The sequence below is a fragment of the Ascaphus truei genome, chromosome 2 (genome assembly GCF_040206685.1).
Source record: "Ascaphus truei isolate aAscTru1 chromosome 2, aAscTru1.hap1, whole genome shotgun sequence".
Classification (NCBI taxonomy): domain Eukaryota; kingdom Metazoa; phylum Chordata; class Amphibia; order Anura; family Ascaphidae; genus Ascaphus; species Ascaphus truei.
The window spans coordinates 372,581,349-372,606,210 of record NC_134484.1 but is presented as its reverse complement, the minus strand read 5'-3'; the positions used below and the strand labels follow the sequence as shown (position 1 = coordinate 372,606,210).

The window sequence follows — 24,862 nt, the reverse complement described above, 5'->3', positions numbered from 1 at the left end:
TTCGGGGCAGGGACTTCCTTTCCTATTGTCTGATTTTGCTGCACTTATTGTATTATTATAATTCCCTGTACTGTATTCTTTGTGAAGCGCTGAGTACACTTTTGGCGCTATATAAATAAAGACATACAATACAATGTGCCTGTTCCTATCATTTCTATGGAGGGAGTTTCTGTAATCCATTTAGCTGAGCTGTTCCATAGAAAATATATGATTAGGACAAAGGTTGTGGACTAGTTAATAGAATCAGTTACCAGATCTGAGCCCCAAGGTAAATTTATTTGAAGCGGGTCCCTGCACCTAGTGAGACTAGATACTTCTCCCCCAGGTCCTCAGTGTGGTAAGTGTATGTGTGTATTTGTATTTGCTGGTTTACCCAGAATAAACTCTGTTTGTTAAATTACTTTGTCCTGTACTTAGTGATAGTGAACCCAGAAGGTTTCGGTGTTAAAAGTACTGGTCTCCTGTGACAGTTGTCATGACAACCTTAAATATTGACAAGTCACTGAAGCTTTATTGCTTTACTACTTATGTCAAATTTGCCTGAAAGCATACAGACCGCATAGGGGGCCAAGAGACCTATTTTAGGAGAAATATGGTTGGCTTGTACTATAGGTCACCATATGTATACAGTTTTTTTGTGTATAAGTCCTCCCTATCTATATATGCAAAGTGTCTACTAGTTCTTGATTGCTCCCAGACGGATATATTGTCCCAACCTGTACACATGCACCGTAGTAGTTATGTAGATCTTCTTTGTCATTTCAGGAAGTGCCCATTTTATAACAACTCCATGGACAAGTCTTACTCATCACTTCAATTTCTTTGAAACTCAGTTCCCTGCTTTATTGAGTCCCACAAACACTCGATTTCTTCTTGCTGGCACATTTTTCCCCCACCTTTGGGGATTCCACCTGATCTTGTGACTGCATAGTGAATGAGTGTAGGTGAATGACTAGCCTTGAAAGCCATTGAAGGTAAGTGACTGCGTTCTTATTGATCTCATGCTAGATCAAGCTAGACCAAGCGCGTCGCCTTGATGACATGACGTCACATGATGTTGCTCTTGCCCGCCGTCGTGTCATATGATGTCACGTTGTCATGGCGACGCGGTGTCATGTGACGTCGCAGTGCCATGGCAACACATCATGACTTGATAGGAGGAGGTGATAACGGCACTTACAGTGGCCCTACTCTCTCCCCCAACCCAGCAATCACAGTTTAAATGTTGTGGGGCTTAATTTAACCACTGTAACATTAAACTGTGATTACTGACGTTGGGTCAGGGAAGAGCGCAGGGCCAGGTGCAGTCACACCGATGGCATGGCCATTCTGCCAGCCCTGAAATTTGCAATTGTCAGGACTTGGCATGTTCCCCCAGCAGTGCATACACTAAGTCTGCTCCATCTGTACGTAGTTGCCCAGAGCCCAATTTAAGCAAGTCTGATAGTTGGGGTGGGATTGCCTTAGTAACAATGGAATATGGAATGAATATAAAGGTGATTTAAAGTAGTGGGAGATTCTGAGTGGGTGAGGAACAGACAGAAAACAGACAGACAGAAGATAACTAACATGGGTTACCACAGTGTTTACCAACAGTTTAATGAATGACTGTAGGTAGCTTTGGTATTCCTCTTACCCACCATACCCTATGTATATGAGGGCCCATACTAATGAGAGCAGAGTGCCGGAGGAGGAGAAAAGGTAAATGGTGGTTTCAGAACTTGGTAACACCAACGTGTGGATTTTATAGGAAGATACTTAGCTCAAATTGATTAGCATGCACACAGAAAACCTGGACTGGAGTTGCTACTGTCCCATACAACAAATTTGGTCAATGAAAGAAATCACACTATAGTAGCCCTCACTGTACACTACTGAACTGAAATGCCCTCTCTTTCATTCCCCCATTGATTGTCTTGATTTCCTCCTTTATTATGTTTCAGATTTTGTTGTGAAGTCTCCAGGTCTCTTCTGTTATTTAAGATGAATACAAGTTTAGTTTAATTGGCTTTTACAACGGGGTAGAAGGCTTTTTAGCATATGGCATTGATTAGATGTCCTGTCAGGAATGCTTTTGTCATTGTGCAGTATGACAGAGTCTGCAAAGCTTTTGCTATGTTAAAGTGTATAAACCCTTCACAATATATGTCAGGATACAACAATTTATTTGCCTATATGCTTGCCAAAGAAAGGAAGATGTGCTTTTTCAACATCCAGTATTTGTTATGCAAGGAGTAGTTATTAAAGCATATTCCGAATCCCTTTGCTGGCAGCAATTCTTTGCTATGTACTTTGTTAGTGATGAGGTTAAAATTGGAGTAATTGTAGCATGTGGTAAGAACAATAAAAATAAGTGCTACTAAGGCCTACGTCTACATAACCCTGTTATGTGACTTAGGAGCACATGCATCAAATGCTGGTACAGGTTGTCTTACCCGTTCCAGCGTTAACTCACATTCAAGTTAATGGGAATTAGTGCTGGAATGGGTGTGATAACCCTAACGGACTTATAATAATAATAATTGCATGTTCTTGTATAGCGCTGCTAGTTTTAGGTAGCTCTTTACAGAGACATTTTGCACACACAGTCCCTGCCCCGTGGAGCATACAATCTATTTTTTGGTGCCTGAGGCACAGGGAGATAAAGTGACTTGCCCAAGGTCACAAGGAGCTGACACCAGGAATTGAACCAGGCTCCCCTGCTTCAAACTCTGTGCCAGTCAGTGTCTTTACTTACTGAGCCACTCCTCCTTGCCGATCCTACTTTATGCTTGTGCGCCTTAATGGCACATTAACCTAACTGAACTTAACATTAAGTCTAACCGTGTACCTTCCAAGGAAAACATAACAGTAAACCATGTTTTCTCCTATAAAGGGCATTGGATTAACTATAACGGTCGTTAGCGATAATTACATGCAAATGATATGCAAGTGTTAAAATAACAGTGCTTAGCCAAAAAAGTACGTAAAGTTTGATGCGGGGACATAGAGCTACGTTAGATAGGTCATTCTGAAACTTGGCGTTGCTCACAACTAGACCATAAAAATAGGACTTTTACTGGGCCATGATCGGTGTAACACCACAGTTTGGTATAATTTAACTAACATAGCATAATTTATTCATCTGCTTTATTTCCATCTCCTCTATTTCTCAACTTGAAAGCTAAAGACCTATTTCAGGGATGACCACAGGATTCTCGCAATGCTAAGACATACTTAATGTCATGTTATTGGCAGATAATGCAATGAATAACAATAACGTGATGTTAAGTCTATGCTAATGAGATGTAGAACAGCCATTGTTTTGCATATATTTAGCTTTGAGGAAACGCATTAACCTTAGAAAACATAACATCCGTTCCTGTTTTACAGTGCCCAGTGGGTTGAACAGCACCGTCATATGTAGGGATTTGTTACATGACAACATGTCAGCATAGCAGGAGGCTTAGGTGTACATTAGACCGGAGACCACCACCTGGATCCCCGTAAAAATATAGAAGATGACTTCCACAGTACTCACAGATAAACTTACCTCAGTGTAGCCAGGACAGGTTGTTGACTACCAGTCTGCCCTCACTGGCAGTAAGCCCTGGTAAGAGCAGGCCTGCAAGTACTTATCATGGGTTTTCCCCACTCCCAGCAGTCTCCTTTAGTGACAGGAGGAGGAGGTGGAACCAGGCCTGGGTTGCCCAATCCTGGGTCAGACCTGGTGCCCTCCTCCTTGCTGTACTTAAGGGGAGTGCCGCCCAAATTTAGTCAGTGCCTCTCCCCACTTGAGAGAGGTAGGGCACAATGGTCAGAGTGCCTGAGCATTGGGCCTTCTCTGTTCCTCTTCCCCTTGGGGGAGAATGAGTGTGGACCTTGCCTCTGCTAGAGTGGCAGGGAAGAGCAAGGACTGCTGTGGGGGCCCTTGACCCGTAGTGGATGTCCAGGGACCATCCTACAGCTGAATAGACCACCAGAGACTGCATAGGGCAGAGGCCTGCAGAGACTGCATTGTACTGAACAGAATAAAGCCCTTCCTGTTTCATATACCTCCTGCCTGGTGTGTGATCTTACTGGGGAAGGGGAGGGAGTATTTCTACCGTAGGAGATCGTCTCCGTACATCTGTAGCCTGCGGCAGATTGAGGCGCTGCACTGCTAGAGAACCATGTGGGGTATGTAACCCAGAAACCTCGGCAGATGACTCAGCTGTCCTGCTTACCAACAGTTAGCATGCACCACACACACTGTAATGGCAGAATCTCCCATCGGGTGGGGGAAACACCATTACATCAGTTTATTTGCAGATTAAGAAATGAAAACAATGAAAGGAGCGAAGATTCTGGCCACACTTGGCCTTTGTCAAATCATAATGACAGCGATCGTACTAGCCACTTTCTTATAGTGAAGTTGCGTGGGAAATATACTAGTCCTGCCCCCCTGTGTATGGCACTCTGATATTACGGGTGAGTACAGTCGGTCATATGGCAAAGTGTCATTTACTTGCAACGGAATGTAATATGGTTGCTAAGCTCTCAAGTGTTGCCTAGCAACCAGACACCACAGGGATAAACATCTCGTTATGAGCCCTGATTTAACAGAGGTTTGTGGATTTGGACTAAAGATGGTAGAGGCATCACCTCACCTTGTACAATCAGTCAAGGTGAATAACCTAAGAGATCTTAAATGTCATTGTACAGTATTTAGAAAGCAGATGGCCATTTGATAAATACAGTAGAAATAAACATTGGTAGAACCTGGTCATTATATTATGAAGCGGTCCTGAATATCAATAGGAGGCTGTGCCAAAATGTCCCACTGCTAAAAATGTCCCACTGCTGCTAAAGTGAGGCAAAACTAGAGTAAAAAAATTCCCTGTACCAGGTTTTATGAAAGAAAAAGGCCGCTTAGGAAGCAATGTTTTTTTTTTTTGTTTAATAAATATGGTGCTGTTTTTTGGGGGTTTTTTTGCTCCAGTTTTGCTCAATTTTTGCAGCCGGCGGGCTTTGATACCTACTGCCCATAGTCTAAAAAAATACAACACTTACTACACTACACTGTTACTTCTTACAAGAGTAAAATAAGTCATATTCAAAATAATTTCCCACGTTTCTTTAACAGGACAATGTACATCTGTATTCCTGCCTGGAAGAAGTATACCACTACTTGACAAAAGTAATGATGTTGCTGGTAAGATACATTTCCGCTGTGCTGTACAGTACGTATGTCTTCCCATATTCCATTTACAAATAAAAAGGGTGTGTGTGCCGAGCACGCGCATTTTAAGTGACACTTCTTTGTCTTCTGTTATTGTTTTGTCACAGAAATTGTATTTGTGATGGTGATGTTTTTAAATAAAAATCAAAACACAATTTCAGTGACAAAACAAAGATGTGTGACTTACAACCCCCTGTTTTAGCTATTTGCATTTCTATATTTATACTACTGTAACTGAATTCCTTGTATGTGTGTGTATAGGGGCGTAGTTATAGCCCGGGCAGCCAGGGGCCCATGCTCTGGCGGGGCCCGCTCTCTCCTCTCTTCCCGCCCTGTCGGCAGCCCATCTGTCTCTCTTCAGATAGAGACAGGCTTGGGCGAGTGGGAGGAGAGCGGAGGATGCCGACTGCTGAGCTGATCACAGAATAGCGGTAGTCGAGAGGAGAGTCTGGCTGCTTAAGGCTAGGTCCCAGTACGTTCTGCAGCGCACGCGCAGGAACAAGTACCGCCCCTCAATGTGACCGGGCCCATTACCTGCCTTGGCCCGCAATTTGCCGCCGCGTTGCTCAACAGATTTTTCCGAAGACAACAAAACTGTGTTCAGAAGTAGCGACAGCGTCACGTGGGTCCGTGAGAACCAATCCTATGGCAGACTTCCCAAGCCAATCAGAGAGAAGGAAATAGCAGCCAATCAGAGCACAGACTCTTCAGCTTGCTGCTTTGGAAGAGGATGTTACTTTTTAGCCACGCCCCCTCGACGCACGTTCCGTCGCAAAGACTGATTCAGAGGTGAGACCGCAGATCGCGGTTTCCACATGTGCACGCGCCACCACCCTGCCGGGCGCGCATGCTACAGTGAGGACTGGGGCCATAGCCTAACCACTTCTGGACAGCAGAAGATCTCTCCATAGATGCTCCTCTCTACATCTCCCGGTTCCGTGTGTGTGTGAGTCTGTGTTGGTAAGTGTGTATATCTGTGTTGGTAAGTGTGTGTATATCTGTGTTGCTAAGTGTGTGTGTCTGTGTTATTGAGTGTGTGTGTGTGTATGTGTTTTTATAAGTTTGTGTTGGTGTGTATTTGTAATGCTTATGTGTGTTTCATGCATTATGTGCATATATGTTGTATATTTAGTGGGGGGTTTATATGTTGAATATAAATGTGTATACGTTTCTGTGTGTGTGTGTTACACTAATGTTGCATGTTTGGTATGTGTGTATATTGTGTAGTGTTTGTGTGTATGTTTTGGAAGGGAGGGAGGCGAGAGGATGGAGGGGAGGGAGGAGAGAGGATGGGGAGAGGGAGGAGAGAGGATGGGGGGAAGGGAGGAGAGAGGATGGGGGGAAGGGAGAAGAGAGGATGGGGAAGGGAGGAGGGGGAAGGGAGGAGAGAGGATGGGGGGAAGGGATGAGAGAGGATTGGGGGGAAGGAAGGAGAGAGGAAGGGGGGAAGGGAGGAGAGAGGATGGGGGGAAGGGATGAGACAAGATGGGGGGGAATGGAGGAGAGAGGATGGGGGGAAGAGAGGAGATGAGGAGGGGGAGAGATGGGGAGGGGGAGATATGATGATATGGAGGGATGGGAAGAGATGAGGAAGGAGTGGATAGGAGGTGAGGAGAGAGGATGGGAAAAGGGAGGAAAGAGGATGGGGGAAGGGAGGAGAGAGGGTGGGGGAAGGGAGGACAGATGATGGTTGGGAGGCAGGAGAAATGGTGAGGGGGGAAGGGAGGAGTGAGGATGGGCGGAAGGGAGGAGAGAGGATGGGGTGAAGGGAGGAGAGAGGATGGGGGGAAGAGAGGAGAGAGGATGGGAAAGGGAGGAGAGAGGATGGGTGGGAAGGGAGGAGAGAGGATGGGGGGAGAGGAGATAGGATGGGGAAGGGAGGAGAGAAGATAGGGGAGAAGGGAGAAGAGAGGATGTGGGGAAGGGAGGAGAGAGGAGATGAGGAGGGGGAGATATGGGGAGGGGGAGAGATGATGATGAGGAAAGATGGGGAGAGATGAGGAGGGATGATGAGATAGAAGATCAGGAAGAGGATGGGGAAGGAGAAAAAATTGCAGTTAGTATTAATAATAAAGGGGTCCTGAAATTTTTAAACCATTAAGGTCATTTGTGCAAGCGAAATGTTTGTAGGTGCCAGCAAAGAAGTTTCACTTCAAAAAATTGCAATTCATTGTCTGTCCTATTTCCATTTGGAAACAGAGAATAGTGTATGACACTGGCTACCTCTGTATCAAGATGAGTAAAATAGGTTCAACCATGCTGGTTCGTAAAACAGACTGGGAAATACCAACATCTTACGTGTCTGTGGCTTCTCTTTTAGTGGGTAGCACGATTGCCATACTGTATTACTGTACTGAAGTTTTAGCTTTTAAATCTCCCTACTTCACGTTAAAAAAAGCACTGCGTTAAATTGTCAATTTAATCTGGAGCTAGCTGGCAACCCTATTTGTATTATATTTTTAATATATTTTGACCAATATTGTAAACACTTCCTTTTCTTATCGAAATATGGTGAAGGGCCATGTTTGTTTAACTTTGATAACTGCCCTGTATACAAGTATCCACAAACTACAGCACTGTTGATGTCTGACGTATGACCACAGGATTCTTGCAGTGCAGACAGAATCCAAGTGAGACTCCTTCCTCAGATCCTCTTACACTACTGACTTGGTAAAATAATGATTCCAGAAAGGCTCTAATAGGTTACAGATCAGATAACATGTTAAAACTGTACGAGTCCAGCAATATGACTTTCCTAGATGCATTACAATATTAAACATAGTGTATCAGCAAGAACTATTGACTGATTTTACGGTAAACATTTCCATTTAGACCAGATTAAATGGTTAGTGCTAGACAAAGGAATAGAACAAGGCTGCCAGCACCTTGCTGAATATCAATGGAAAAGGACGCTCAAGAGTGGAAGTGTTTGTCTCCAGATTTTGACAGGGTTTCCTTTTAATATACTGTACATTCACTTATTTTAATTTTAATTTTTTTACATTATTTATAAAATATTTTACTGTTAGGCAAGTTACACTGAAATATCAGTCTTGTTTTTTCAAGGATGCGCTGGGATTCTTGATGTTACTTGGCTTCTTTTCTACATATCAAGCATGCTTTTAGTCATTTTTGTTATTACCTAAAACACTGCACGAACCCCAGTGTGCTTATAAAACTTGCTCAGGGCCTCGATCAGACAGGCTGCTACACGGACGCGCGTTTGCGAGCCTCTGTCTGCTGGGCGATGTGTGAACATCCCCAGCTGACAGAATGACGCGATTGGGGGCGTGACTTTAAAAGACAAAATAAAAGCGTGTGTGTTTGTGATTGGCTGGCGAAGTGCACATGACGCGGTTGCCGCTTGAAATGTCAACTTCAGTTGAAAGCTCGAGTTGCAGCTGCAACAACGCAGCACTTCGCCGCAGGGAGTCATTTTCTGTTTGAAAACTTCCACAGAACACACGAAAGAGGGACGATCGTGCGCGAGCACGTAAGCGCTCGCACGTCGCAACGCGGCCTGTCTGTGCGAGGCCTAACTCTTTCGCTACTTGAGGGGCCTGCTACACATTGCTCTGGACTAATTAAAGAAAAAAAGATATCAGAAGTCAAGCTTAGCAAACCCTAATGCATCATAAGACAGCTGACTGACTATTCCATGGAGAGACTTGTGTAGAATGTTGCCAATGTGCAGGACAAGGACAAACAATATACCTGTCTAATGAACACCCTTCTTCCTTCAATCTCTCCATGGCTCTTATTGAGAATGCTGTGAATCTATCTTCTCCTTGCTCGGGACAATTTCAACTCCTTGTGAATTTTGTTCTCCAAATTCTCCCTTGTCTCACCAGTTCTGTCCTCTTTACAGTATGTGTGGCTATGCTTTCCTTAGTCATGATTTCAGTCAACTAAGGCCTCGTTCAGGGTGCCGGAGGCAGGATTTGGAGGGCGGGCGTTCGCGAGGGCGGGCGGCAGTCTGCTGGGCGATGTGTGATCATCCTCCCCAGCAGACTTTTTCAGGAGTTGAGGCGGGGAGGGGGCGGGGCTACAGACCTGAGGTTAGGAATCCAAGTTGCAGTCTTGAAATCATTCTTAAGAATGATTTCATTGGCTGCTGAGGTCCCAGTGACGCTGCTGCAGCTTCAAAAAACGAATTGGTTTGTTTATTGAAACTGTAGCCAGCGTCAACTCCGTACTTCGGAGACAGGGCAGCTGCTACCCTGACAACCAGTATTCAATTTGAATACATTGTGTCCCACGTCAGCTCGCACGTCAGCACGCCCTCCCTCCCAAGCCTGCACCCTGAACGAGGCCTAAAGTAGCTGGGGTGAGGAAGCACACAATGAAAGCAGCCATCCTTCCTAAAAGCAATATTGTTTTTTTGTTGTTGTTTTTTTTCTTTTTACAGCATTTGAACCTGGGAGGTTTCCAGAGTAGAGATGTGTGAAACTTTTGCATGAGGTCATCAATCAACCATGTAAAATTTGCCCTTTTTAGTTGCCAAAGTAAGAGTTTACAAACTATTCTCCACGCATTAAATCAATGTGCATTGCAATTAATTTAATGCTAACTCCCATCCAGATCCTGAAAGACTGTGGTGATGGGGGAAGAGGAGAACTCTCCTTCTCTTCTTCTTCCCCCATTACAACCACCAACACTCTTGTTCTGTGAGCGGATATTCAAATGTGAAACCTCAGCTCTGAATACTAGAGCGTCACGATTGATAGGGAAGGCATTGGTCTTCACTTCATGGGATTCCACCAGCCCAGGAAACATATAATAGATTAGCTATTCCTTAACACCCAGCCAAGACAAGTGCCTTTTGTCACGTAAAACAGAGAAAAAGAAGTGTATGCTCCCACAGTGTAATCACATGTATTGAAAATTGTTTAAAATCCGTCTAGGTGCCAAGAAATAGATGAAACATAAAATATCAACAAAAATAGAATGGTATTATATCCAATCTAATTTTTTAAATTGAGATTTAGCCTCAATTTCGTGTAGTATGTCCGTTTATACACTAATACACTAATTATTTTCATTCACATTTATACTGTGACTAAATGTATATAGTTTGCGCTGATTTTTGTTCTGCCCTTTGTGTTGTGTTTCTAAGCTCCATTATTGCTTGGTCTTTTACTAAATTATTATTTTTTATATATTTGCTCCCATTCCTGTAATCATTTTTTCTGCATCTCCTTTGCCCACTATAAGTAGATGAAAGCACTGTGTTAACACCCACGTATTTAGGCTGCATAGCCTCAGTGTGGAGTTGCTACGGAGGCTGGGTACTGTGGGAACCTGTAGTACCTATTCTCATTTTGTAAGATATATTTACTTTTATAGACAATGTACACTTCCCTTGGAATTTGTGCACTGTTCATACACCTGATATGTACAAGTTAAACACACAGCATATCCGTTTAAAATATGCTGGGGGTTGGCATTAATATGCTGGTTTTTCATTGCATTCCATACAATTAGTTTCCATATCGTATCTGTCTTTTCCAACCGCCTTAGATATCCAGTCAACACTTCTAATAAACTGTTTGGTAAAAGAACACTGACACTAATAAATAGGCAAAGAGACAAAAATGCATTTATGTTGGAATGTTAGTGTCTCCTAGGTACTAAAGGAAGCGTACCTCTGTGACAAAACAGTAACTAAAATGGTAAATAAATGATTTACAATCTCTGCCTGAAGTGTCCCAATGATATTCATGCCATGGGATACCCATGAGAGAAGAGGACGCACACGGAGGGAATGATTACAAGCAGTGTACCATTTGTAAACTTTTAGCTTATTTCAGATCAATACATAACTGTTCTTGACAGAGTTGTATGATGCATTTGCTATTTTTAATGTTGGACATATGCAACAATGTCCCATTATTCTCATAAATCATCGGAGCCAATTTCCTATATTTACCAACGTAAAATGTTTAATATAAATATATTACTGTATGTATTATGGATCAGCTGTTTGCTTCCCCGCCCCCCACAAAAAATTATAAACAAAAGTCCACAATTGGTGTCAACTTTAAAAATGTCATTCTCAACAGTTACCAAATGATACCCACATCATATATCTGTAAATATTATATATCTGTAATCTAAGCAAATCATAGTTCACGGACAAGATCAAAGTAGAGCCACATGGGTAAGGCATGACCAAGACAGACACAGGGCCCCACAGGACATCGATACAATGGAAATAGAGGATGGCAGAGTGGCAGGGTGGCATTGTACCAGCCAATAGAGTGGAGAGAAAAAATATTTTATAATAAAAAAACTACAAAAAAAGAAGATAAGTAAATTAAAAAGGGATCCATGTAAAACCTACTGTAAATACTCTAATACCTTAGGGAAGCATATCGCCTGTTAGGCGAGGGGAATTCATATAGACAACTGGATAGGGATCTGACTCTAGGGCACCTTTCCGTATTGAGATATCATCTACTAAAAGCTAAAGGACAAGGGATTCTATCTATTAAAGAATTCCAATATCTACATTCAGAACCACCATGTATACCAATAATATACCATAACCCAAAGATACATAAAACATTGGTGGAGCCCCCTGAGTGTCCCATTGTGTCTGGATAAGGATCAATCACTGCAAATGTATCTAAATATGTTAACAATTTTTTGGTACCACTCACTGCAGCATTACCATCCTTTTTGAGGGATAGCAGTGACACACTTAATTCACTTAAAGATATTATTTGGGAAGAGCACTACGCATGGGTGACATAAGATGTGGCATCACTATACACCTGTATACAACACACACATGGTGTAGAGGCAGTTAAACACTTTTTATATCAGGATAACACTTTATCACTATTACAACAACAGTTCATTGTAGATAAAATAATTGTGATCAAGTATAAAAATTATACTAGATCACAATTATTTTTCCTTTGAGGGTTCCTTTTATGTCCAGACCAATGGGACAGCCATGGGCACATGTTTCGCCCCTAATTATGCGGGGCTATTAATGGGATTATGGGAACAGGAATACATTTGGACTGGGAGCCAGCACAGGGACAATATACGCTTCTACAGAAGAATCATTGATGACATCCTAATGATTTGGTTCAGCTCTCAGAAGGATCTTAATATATTCATTAATTCTAACAAACTGAATATGGTGTTGAGTGGGGAGAACCACAGAACCTGTATTAATTTCTTAGATCTTGATCTAACTGTTGTGGAGAACAAAATTACAACAAAATCATTTTTTTTAAAGTTGATGTAAATTCGTATCTAGATGCCCATAGTAACCATTCTATACACTGGTTGAATAACATACTATGAGGATTCAGGGATCGCGTCCCTTGCGGCGCGGTTCCTCCTCTCTACATAACAGTACTGCAGCGGCTGCAGCCTCCGATCCACCCCGCACTGGTGCGCACACCCCCGCTCTGTTTACAGAGCGCGTGCGCACCCGCTCCTCTTCTACCAGGTCACAGACCTTAGCTCCGCCCCCTCGGTCACGCCGCGCCTCCACTGCGCGCGGCGTGCACGCGTGACGTTGCGCAACGAGCCCCAGCTGCGAGTCAAGATTGCTGTGAGCCCTTGTCTCCTGCAGCCTATCTTTGGCATCTGCGGAGGCCCCGCCTCTGCTCCGCCCCTTCTCCTACTGGTTCCTGTCTCCTATAAAGAACTGCCTCTTCCTGTCATACCTTGCTGAACATAACTTTGTGTAGCCTTTGCGTGTGCCTGTCTTGTCCAGCCCAGTCTTGTCTTGTTCTCTGCAGTTAACCTCTCGTGTACTGACCTGGCTTTGTATTTGGATTCTCTCTGGCTCTTGACCCCTGGCTTACGGATAACGACTACGAGTACCTCTCAAACCCCAGACCACAGGCTTACAGACATCAACTACGTGTACCTCTCCAACCCATGGACCCCGGCAAGTATTGGATTAACCCTTTCTACATACCCAGACCCAGCAACGCTACCAACCACCTTCTGGGCCCGCCCCCGCTACTGTGGGTGTGTGGCACAGTTGTTCCCACCTCAGTGCCGGGGTCAGGTTTTGTTTGTGGGCTCGCGCAAGCGTTACACATACCCTATGGGCAAAAGTTACGGATACGAAGGAGCTGCTCTCAAATGGAAGACTTTGAAGACCAATCAATTGTCATAACAAAAAGATTCATGGAAAAGGGGTATGAGCCAAAATTAGTAGAGAGATCTCTCAAAAGAAGTAGAGATGTGCTGAGACAATCCCTATTAATTCCCAAGGAATCAGAATGCAATAATGATTAACTAACCAATTCTCTGTTTATAACGGTTATTGCAAACAGGAAACTAGAATCTGGAAGATAATGTACCAACACTGGGATATTCTAAAAATGGACCCAGTGGTTTGGGATGTGATTCCTGATAAGCCTAAGGTGGCGTTTAGAAAAGCCAAAATTTTAAAAAGGATACTGGCTCCCAGTGTCCTTAAAACCCCCCCAATAAGAATGGGAATCCTGGAGGTTTTTTGGAGAAATCTACTGTATAGGCAATTATTGCTGTGGCAGATGCACTGTGTGCAACTATATGTCTAAGAACAAGATATGCTATGACAATAAAACAGGGAAGGAGCAAAGCATTAACCACTATATTAATTGTCTAACTAATTTTGTGGTTTATGCAATTAAATGCCCATGTAACCTACAATATATTGGCAAAAAAATTGCCCCCTTTCCCGCCTGGGTGTTCTCAGAGACAATTTCAACAATTTTATGACCTCAATATTAGAACGGTAGCAGACTTGCTGAAGAAGGAGGAAATTCTGTCCTTCCAGGAGCTCCAAGATAAATATCAAGTACAAGACCTCAACCCGTTTAAATTCCTTCAAATTAGGCACTTTCTTATAGTGCTCTCCCAAAACGTCAAATTTTCCAAACCGACCAAATTTGAATCCCTTTACATTGAGAGTTGTTACCAGAAGTGATTGATCTCAGAGATTTATAGGGGGTTAGGGTCAACATCGGAGAGCCCAAGCCACGCATACATGCAAAAGTGGTGTGCAGACCTCAACCTACAACTAGATATAGATGAGTGGAAGGACATTTGGGAGGCAGCATCAAAGACCTCAATTTGCACGATCACAAAAGAAAATATCTATAAAATTCTATTCCAGTGGTACCTAACCCCGAGTAGTCTGAGCCAGATCATCCCCGGCACGCCAGATCTGTGCTGGAGGGGATGTGGTCAAAAAGGACACGTGGCCCACATTTGGTGGTCATGCCCAGAGATACAGGGGTTCTGGTCTAAGATCCAGAAACTACTCTGTGAAACCTCGGGGCTGGAAATTCCCCTGGACCCTCTGACCTTTCTGTTGGGAAAACAAGTTGATGGCCTTCCCGCCCCCCTAACTAAACTCATCTCAGCCATCCTAACTGCTGCAAGGTGCTCTATCGCAGCTGCTTGGAAGCAGGTAAAAGCACCATCAAAAAATACGGTCACTAACAGAATTACCACGGTTATGACCAAGGAAAAACTTAAGGCCATGCTCACACAGAAAATCCCCCAGTTCTACAACATCTGGGGGCCATGGCTAGACCGCAGAGGCCTAATTCTCACATAAACAAGCACCCGAACCAGCTGATCTCTCCAGCGGGAGAAGGATCAAAAGGAGTCGGACACACCTTTACCACCCCTCCGACCCCTCCCCCAGACCTTTACCTCCCCCCTCTGTTTGTCTGCCACACTACCTCCCCCTCCCCACCCCTGTCCGTCCCCCCCCCCCCCCCACAAAAAAGCAAAAATGCTTTATTGGTTTCAATGACTGTATTCTATATGGTATGTGCATATGAACGCAACTTATCTGTATATGCTCCCTGTTTGCTTCCAATAAAGGAAAAAGATTGAAAAATAAAATTGCCCCCTTTAGATCAGAATAGGGGAGCACATTAGTGGTATCAGAAATGCCAAGATCCATATGGGAAAGTGGCAAAAAAGTTCATAACCTGTCACCGCACTTTATAGATCACGACGATGGCCAATGTGCGAGCCTCAATTTTAAAGGTTTATAGGTTATCCTCATAGATCCTTGAAGGGGAAATAGAGAACTGCATCTGTTACAAAGAGGGCAATTTTGGATCTTTGCATTGCAAACCAAATCTCCAAATTGTTTGAATGAGTTAATTAAATTGACACCTTTTTTATAATAGTATACTTTAAGTAATGTACTCTTCCTTTGATATAATCCTTGACCACCAGTATATAAATGTTATCATGTACTACATGAGAAAGGATAAGAGATAATAATGTCTTCTATGTTAACAAATAATAGAATAATGGCTGGGATGCTATAACTATTGGATCATGTGATGTATGTGGAGGGATTCACTAAAAAATCGCTCTACGTAATAAATATGAGTATACTGATTATATTGGTTATATTGGACACAAATGTATGTTTCTTATGGAAATAGAAATATAATGATTTTTTAAATGTAATTAGCTATTGGGAACAATATATGTGATAAAACCAACATTTCATATTACAAACGTATTATCATGTTGGGAATGTGAAAATAATATACTGATTATTGAAACAGGGAATGACTAAAACACCCTTGTTGATCAATAATATGAAATTGTGTATAGACTATAGCCAGGTTGGAATTATTGGGAATTGGTTTGAGTATGTGAGATATATCTTTTAGTCAAACATTACGTTTTTTAAAACTATATGATTATAGTTTAATTTATATGAGTTATAAAATTATGTGGTTAAAATTATGTGAAATATACTGTATGTTATTGTGGGTTTTAACATATTGTTTATGTATGGTTTTGAGTAAGTTTAATTAGAAATAGCGGAAGGATACCCATCCTATTGGTTCAGGCTTCAAGATTGATTGGTATAAGTATAGCCACTCCGAGAGCAAATAACTCACACCCTAATGAAGTGTCATAGACGTGAAACGCGTTGAGGTATTGAGTTGGAGTTCAATGACGGATGACGTAAGACGCCATGACGACGAACGCCTAGAGTCAACGCCTCCCTAGCGAGAACACTACGGCCAGCTTGTATAGCCATTCCCGAGCTCCCTGCTAGTAAATAGGACTGTCCATGGACCCTGTGTTCCCTCTCCCCTGTGCTTTTTCCCTTGATCAGATGAGTGCTCATAAACATCGGATGGAACCGAGGTCCAGTGAACAACTGAGTTCTATTAGGACAATTGGAGCATAAATTTTTATGTGTTGTGAAGTGTATTTTTTATACAAAGTAACACATTATTTTTACATAGGGGCCTATGCAGAGAGCAGCGAATTTTAAAAATGGCGAATTTAGTAAAAAGTACCTTTTTTGGAGAGTTTTATTCTCCATATGCAGAAAAGTGCGAATTCTGCTATGTTTAACATGGATGCGTGTGGCGAGTTTAAATTGGCGAGATGCGCGCTTCAGAAACGTGTAAAAACAAATTCGCGCCTTTTTTTTCCCATTGCAATGGCCGTGAGCGGCAGCTTCTTGCCAATTTTTTCTGGCGAGGCAAAAAGGAGACAATCGCGCCATTTTATTGGCGCGAACAGCCGCTAGATGCCGTTCGCGGCTCTCTGCATTAGGATATTTTTAAAACTGGCGAGATTGAGGTTCTCGCCAGCCGCGAGGCGAGTTTTACAAATAGAAAAGAAAAATTGGCGCGTTTTTCGGAACTCGCCATTTTCTGCTGTTTTCTGCACGATTTTCTCCAAAAAATGGCGAATTTCGAAAATTCGCTGCTCTCTGCATAGGCCCCTTAGTGTCCCTTCATAAGCTACTTTTACTTTTTGTTCTAGTGTGGTATTGACCCTGTTGATCACGGGAGCAGGATCAGCTGCTGGACCGACTCTTAGATGGGATTGTAGATTACCTATCAGCCAGTGCACACTTATCTCACCATATCCATTTAATACCTAACTGATGTTTATAAGGAGTGGAAGTTTTCAGGACCATTCAGTTCCCTTCTTCAGACATGTTACAATAGAAGTTGATATGGTAATATAAATATATACAGGGCACAATACATCAATAAACTGAAAATGCATCTGTAACTGTTTCATACGCCCATAATATATACTTTCTTTAACTGTGCACGCAATGTTTTGTATATAATGTATACCCTGTTCATTTATGTAACTGTATTTGTAACCATGTATTATTCGTCTTACTCTGTGCCCAGGACATACTTGAAAACGAGAGGTAACTCTCAATGTATTACTTCCTGGCAAAATATTTTATAAATAAATAAATGTGTAGGTCAACGCCCCAAATCGTGTCTCTGTGGGTATCGGTGCTTGCTCCTCTTGGCAGGCTCTCCCGTACCTTGCGGTGGATATATCCCCGTGGTATGGAGATATATGTTCCCCGTCCAAATGACAATAGATACGGCTAGAAAAAATGTATTAAAAAACTGTTTTATTTAAAAATAGTTTTATTTAAAAATGTTTTATTTAAAAATATAAGCACAAAAGCTGGACTCCATGGTGGTAGCTGCTCCGATCACTGTACAGCAGTTGCTTCCCTGTTTACCGCATCCGGTATACAGGGCTGAAACACGGCTGATACCAGAGAACTACGGCAGCCGCCGAGGGTCAAAAAAGTACACCATATTCGGGCAACACATTTCGCATCTATGGATGCTTCGTCAGGTTCCAACGGGGGACATTACTTTTTCTCCAGTGTGTTTGAGTTAAGTGCACCCTATTGTACGCACGCAGCTGCATCTACTGTGCTGTACATTCGTGCACTACTCTCCTTCAGCTGTACAATGTACATCTGAAGGATCCTATTCTCATATTGTTTTGCATATTTTATTCTTTTATTCCTTATGGTTTGTTCTCCCCTAATCTCTTCCTATCATTACGTGAGGATTGTGGGAGGATCCCCTTCGGGTTGAGCTACAGCACAACTTCTGGCCAGGATTGTACATTGTGTACATTTTTGTACTGTAGATTATTTAATGGCCTTATTCCGCTTGTATTTGTACTGTCTACATTGTCTTTACACTATTGAATTAATAGGGAGCCCCCCGGATATTTTCCACTGATCCACTCCAGTCGCCTGGTTGCAGACCCTCTGGATTCTCCTCAGCCGATCCGCTCCAGTCACTGCTCCCATCGGTGTCCGCGTGCAACTCAGGCTGATGACTTGGTGTCAGGAGGGGAATCCCTTCCTGGTTCTCCTCTGACCCGCCTTGCGCGATGACATCACACACTCTGTTGGCAATTCTTGCCAACTGACTGTCCGGGGTTCCGCCTCTCTTAGTGCTAAGTCCTGCAGTCACTTCTCCGGAGCTTAAGATAACAGGTCTCCGAACGTCTCTACCAAGCAGTTCAACAGGGCAATACAACCAGGCACACAAAATAGGATGTTGTAATGTTCACCCTATGCGTTTCGTGAGTCAATGACTCACTTCATCAGGGGTATAATGACCACATGAGGGAGCTTACTTCCTTATGTAGTCTGTTCAATTAGAAATCACATTATCAGGCAATAAAAGGTTATTAACCTTTGCAGTGTCACAGATAACACCTCTGAATAGTGGTTTCGAAACAGCAGCAGTGTTCGTTATCTTAACCAATGTTATTATTAATACACTTAATAGATAGATATTCATCTATACAACAAAATTGTTGTCCATGTGTGATGTCAATATTATAAACGGAACACTGCTCTTATTTCCCCACACTGCATGGGCATTATTACAATTACAGGAGTTAATAAACCATGCATACATACAGAAATTCACATTTGAATATAAATCAATGTCTACTGCTCAAATTGTATGGTTTAATTTTAATAATCAGAAATATTATAGAATATTTAAATATAAAGATCCTTGAGTACATTTAAATGTGTGGTGAAATAGTTTCAGGCGAAGAGAATCCTTTTATTTATATAATTATTTTCCATCAACATGCCCTGGCTGTCTCTTGTTCAGTTTCAACTGTAAGTTATTCAAGAAATAGATGCATTCATTAGACACTGTGTTGCTGTGTAGAAACAGTGCTACGCATGCACACTATGTACACTGTATGGAATTCATATGCATTCGATTGAATTTGTAAGCATGCGTGCTAAATGCCAACTGAATGGAATGCATATGCATTGTATTCAACTACTGGTCATGTGTACCCTATGCCTACTGGATGGAACACATACTGCATAGGTTTAATCAAATCAATGTGCATGCGTGCAGGAGCTTCAACGCAAAGAGATGCCGAAAAGGCAGTTGTTACCCTAATTATCTAATGCTGATGTTCTGTGTTGCTGGATGGGGTTTCTACATGAACAAGGTGTTGTCATTGAGAATCCTAAAAACAAGGAGGAAAACAATGGCATCAGTAGAGTATTGCAAGAAATCAACAACCAAATTCTTCAAAATGCAGGTCTCCTCTAGGACATAGCTACAAAATGCATCTCTACTCACAAGTTCATAATGCAACTCTCCTTTTAATGTGACAACCAAGAACAGAGGAGGAACAACATTTCAGGTCCCATATGGGACGTGAGACGTTGTTCCTCCTCTGTTCTTAAGGAACTACTGGCCTAACCGAGACAAAAAAGGAGTTAAATCTATATTGTGTACAATGCATTTTATAAAGTTAAAAAAAAAGTTTATTTTTTTTATGAATATTCGATATCTTGAAAACCCTATGGCTTCCAAACAGGTTCCCTTTAAAGGGTTTCACAAGGTCCTGACTTTTGAATCTGATCATATTGATAGTCACATACAGTATACAGCAAGTATATACAGTACTGCCGCATTGTATGAGTAGCACACAATTTCCAGACATATGTCTCACCTTATTCCATAAAATGCAAAAAAAAAATCTATAGCTAGCTTCTTTCCTTTAAATTACAAACAGACAACAGTGTGTTTTAGTGATCGAGTGTTGATAACAAATAAATATATTCAACACACAGTGGATAAAGTTGACAGCAACCCACATAGACAGACACAAACCTCAGTAAAAGACTTAACAATCCAACTGTGTTCCCAGCAGCGATAACCACAAGGAATCCCAACATTTCCATTATGACGACCATTATATATACACTGGCGACACACTTTATTCGAGCTCGGCTAGTCCCACGAATTCGGGTATACTCGAGTGTATTGAGGTTTGTGACTGTTTTCTGCCCGAGTGCATTGAGGTATTTTCCAGGCAAGGATTGAAGCATTTTATTCCCGCTGGCTGCAATACTGCACAGTATATATATATACTGCATTACAATTCATGAATTTATGCCATCTGGTAGACACGCGAAGCATTGCAGCCTATTAAATCCTAATCATTATCATTTAACAGATCAGCCGCCCATCAGCCAGGCATGAACCCAGGCTGGGAAGGCAAACGCAACGGGGCTTGTCAGAGGTGAGGAGCGGCGCATTCCAGGTATCTGCCAGGTACATACTGGGTATTTGCTCGAATAAAGTGTGTCGGTGCAGTACATATTCTGGATTCATTTCAACGTCCATCAACTCGAGTTGCCTAACCAAAGTACTCGCAACGGTTTTCTGCACCATATCTATGAACAACGTTCTGACCTTGCCATCGTTACCCTCTATAGCGAACAGAGCCAAGAGAAACTTATAATAAACCCCAAAAACATCCAATGTGACCAAACTCTATAAGCTAGGAGCAGGTGATACCCTTTAACGGATATTTAAAACCAACACGGACTTGTTTGCAAATAAAATCACACACACAGAGTAGAATTTACCATAGTGAGTTTGAAGATGATATGCCCTGAAGGAGAAGGGTGGGGATGATGGATCAGCAAAGTGTTTGGTGGGATGTTACCCCTCTTTAGCTCTGGCTTGCCTTCTTCTACCCTCTTTTCTTTACCTTGCCTGGCCTTTCCTTCTGCATCACTGTTTACATTCTCTGTATTCTGCTGGAGAGTCATACTATCAGTCTCATCCATCTTCTTCACACACATTATTCCTTGACTCCACATCTCTGCAACAATTTTCCACTATCTGCTTAATTTATTTACCCCAATCTCAAAGGTTGAAACGTAAAATGTGACTGAGGGCCATGCAACATCACTTTAACAAATTTACAATTATTGCCCGTGTGTTTATATATACAGTAGCTTGTGAATTTAACGACACAACACTATGCACAGCCCCCTCTATTAATAAATATTTGTTTTGCAACTACAACATTTTGGTGTTTTTTGGGGTACAGTATATTGAGATAGAAAAGGGACAGTGGAGTTCAGAAAGGTGTTTAATTGGAAGGTGTGAGGCTGTGTCGCGAGGGGGATTAGATTTGGAAGGTGTATGGTTGTATGGTGCATACTGATTATAAATGAACTGTAAAAACCCTTTTTTTAAATGGTAATAACATGCATGTGCACTCAATTATTGAACCAGCCCTGATTCGCATACATATGTTTGACGTAGTCTATGTGAGATGCGGTAATATGTATGTAAACAGATGGAGTATGCATAAAATGGAAGTTCCAGGGCACTTCGGATTTGCTCAAAAAAAGAAATGTATTATATCATATTGTATTGTATGTCTTTATTTGTATAGCGCCATTAATGTACATAGCGCTTCACAGCAGTAATACATGGGGTAATCATATAAATAACAAATAATATAAATAACAGAACATGGGAAGAAGCGCTTCAGACATAAACGTAACATTTAGGAAGATGAGTCCCTGCCCCGAGGAGCTTACAATCTAATTGGTATGTAGGAGGAACGTACAGAGACAGTAGGAGGGAGTTCTGGTAAGTGCTTCTGCAGGGGGCCAAGCTTTATGTATCGTGTCTAGTAATATCTACGGTGCTACTCATATGCTTCTTAAGCAAGTGTGTCTTAAAGTGTTTCTTAAGGTGGGTCTTAAAGGTGGATAGAGAGGGTGCTAGTCGGGTATTGAGAGGAAAGGCAGCGATTCTATCTTCACTTGAGAAAGACCACTTAGCTGGTTGAAACGTTGTGTATATGAAATGCAAATCCGCAGTGCCCTGGAACTTCCATTTTTTGCTTACTCTGGAGTTTTTTCACAGACAGGGACTGCCCTGTACCAGGAGCACCGGTAACAGCAAGTATCTGTATTTACTTCATGGTGTGCGGCATTATACCTTTATGTATTAACAGATACAGTGTAACACTAACTGTATAGATAGGAAAAGCACCAGTGCCATCCACATCAGTGGGCAAAGCAACAAAGATGGCAAAGCAGCGATTAGAGGGCGCAGAAAAAGAGATGGTTGAAGCAGCAGTGGACTCCACATCAGTGGCCCGGTAAGAGTGCTGCAGATGATGCCAGTGCACCATCCCTGTCCCCACTACAGTCGCCACTTTTTGAGGGTGTTTTAGTCAGGTTTGCGGTTTCGTCTATGGATAGTAAATATCCTTCGCACATTTTTTTAACGACATAACACATACAATTGAGTGATTGCGCTAATGTACGCACCTGTAATAGAAATGTTAAGAATGTTTATTCATTGTTTAGGGTGTAACAGGAGTTATGCGCTGCACTTTTACCCTGGTTGATAACAAAAGGCTCCGGTACACCAATTATAGCAAATACCTCTTCTCTCCCTACAATGAACGGAGTCCTGTATCGCTCTAGCCACAGCGTGTGGTCGCGGTATGTTGAGTATTACTTTTAAAACATTAAAAAATATATTATCTTCAGTTGAAAGGTTTCTGTCTGCATTATAATGTACAGAGAGAGACACAGCATGAGCTTGTTCTGCATTGGACCATGCATCTGTAATAGAGTTTATTTGTAACTACTCAAGTAGTGTACACAACAAAGTACTATATTCCTGCACAGTACAGTATACAGTGTAACAAAACAATCAGCACATCTTTACAGTAGTTTCCTTACTTACAGTATTGTATAGAATGTAACACAGGGGTTAACTCTTTTCCACCACAGGTAATGAGTAATTCATGGAAAACAGCAAGCAACCAAGAAGCTGTGGGAGGGTGAATGACGTTCATCTTATCTTATATGAAATAAAGTTATTAGTAATATTATTATTATTATCTGTGTTTTTGATTTGCCAGGGGAGGGGGAAGTATTTGTGTGTTATGGAGTTTGGTGGGATGGGAGGGGATACTGCGGAGGGGCTAATTTAGTGGGTTGAGGGGATAGTGAGGAGGGGGTAGTTGAATGGATTGAGGGGATAGTGGGGAAACAGTAGTTATGGGAGGTTGAGGGTGATTGTGGGGTGGAGTAGCTAAGTGGGTTGAGGGGATAGTGGGGAAGGAGGCAGTGTAGGTGATTGAGGGGGCATGAAGGGTGGGGTGAATATTTGTGCCTTTCAACTTTGTAAAAATAAATAAAAACTATTTTTCCATACATTTGTATGACATGTTTACAGTATAATCAAGTACAGTACTGTATAAGGGGCTTCTACAGTACTGTATAAGGGGGTGAGCTTGTGTGGCGTGCAGAGTGATGGAAAGGAAAAATTCTCAGTACAAATAATGTTTATAACGAGCACATACAGTTTAATAAAGGCTTATGAACACATGAAATGAAATGAAGTTAGTGTAAACAAAAACAAAAAACGGTGTCAACATTATTAGGCAATGTCTGCTGTTGTGGCAATAGAACAATGAGTTCCCTAAACAATGTTAGTTAATTGATCACACATCCCGGAGCAATATCCCCTTTCCCACACAAACATACTGTACAGGCACAGTAATAGTGATCCATGGAAAAGAAAAAAGTATAAAGTTAAATTTTTTATTGTATGCTGACACGCATGCGCACAGAAATGTTAGAGCCATACGTGACACACATGAAACACTGCTAGAACAGTATGTGCACTAGGTAAAGCAGTTACGCATTTCCCTGGCATGCACAGCCACTAAAGATATTTGCAGTGCCATCTGGTGATCATATACAGATATTTACATTAAAAGAAAAAACACCACCTAACCGCGGGATGACATTTTGTTTGCCTTCTAGCAGCTTCCCATGGCCGGACCGCGGTACACAAAGTGATCCCGCAGGTGGAGTCTCGCGTGTTGACATGGTGCCAGGAACAGTAAGCCTTGCTACATCTGTATAGGTGAAACGCATAGGGCGATTGCACAAAAGAGAGGTAGAGACAGAGTACCCGATCGATAGGAGAAGCCAGTGTTTCCAGTAGAGAGACACAAGATCACACGAGAAGAGAACAACCGGACACATGACCCGGAAGTAGACTCTCATTGTGAGCCGTGCATGGTGCACACACCGGAGCATCGGGATACTAACAGAGATGAGTGTGAGAGACTCACCTCTGTAAACTGGAACACTCTCAGAACTGCGCAAAGTTCTTTTTTTAATCCGTGAGTGTGATACCTATGTGTGTTTTTAGAGTACTTTTAATTAAAATAGAATTATACTATGTCTGTTTCCAACCATTCTTTTCCCTATATGGAATCCTTCTAAAACGGAGATCAAGTACTGCACCGACACACTTTATTCGAGCAAATACCCAGTATGTACCTGGCAGATACCTGGAATGCGCCGCTCCTCACCTCTGACAAGCCCCGTTGCGTTTGCCTTCCCAGCCTGGGTTCATGCCTGGCTGACGGGCGGCTGATCTGTTAAATGATAATGATTAGGATTTAATAGGCTGCAATGCTTCGCGTGTCTACCAGATGGCATAAATTCATGAATTGTAATGCAGTATATATATATATATA

At 42.2% G+C, this 24,862-nt stretch overlaps 1 long non-coding RNA gene across 2 annotated transcripts; it reads left to right on the top strand.

Moving 5' to 3' along the window:
- The first annotated feature begins 770 nt into the window (after positions 1-770).
- On the top strand, positions 771-24,527 carry LOC142488733 (uncharacterized). 2 transcript variants are annotated; one of them, XR_012799624.1, is made up of 3 exons: positions 771-974; positions 5,105-5,173; positions 24,141-24,527. It is a non-coding gene; the product is annotated as an uncharacterized LOC142488733 (long non-coding RNA). The 2 variants fall into 2 exon arrangements; XR_012799623.1 differs by having other exon boundaries at positions 24,138-24,527.
- The last annotated feature ends 335 nt before the right edge of the window (positions 24,528-24,862 follow it).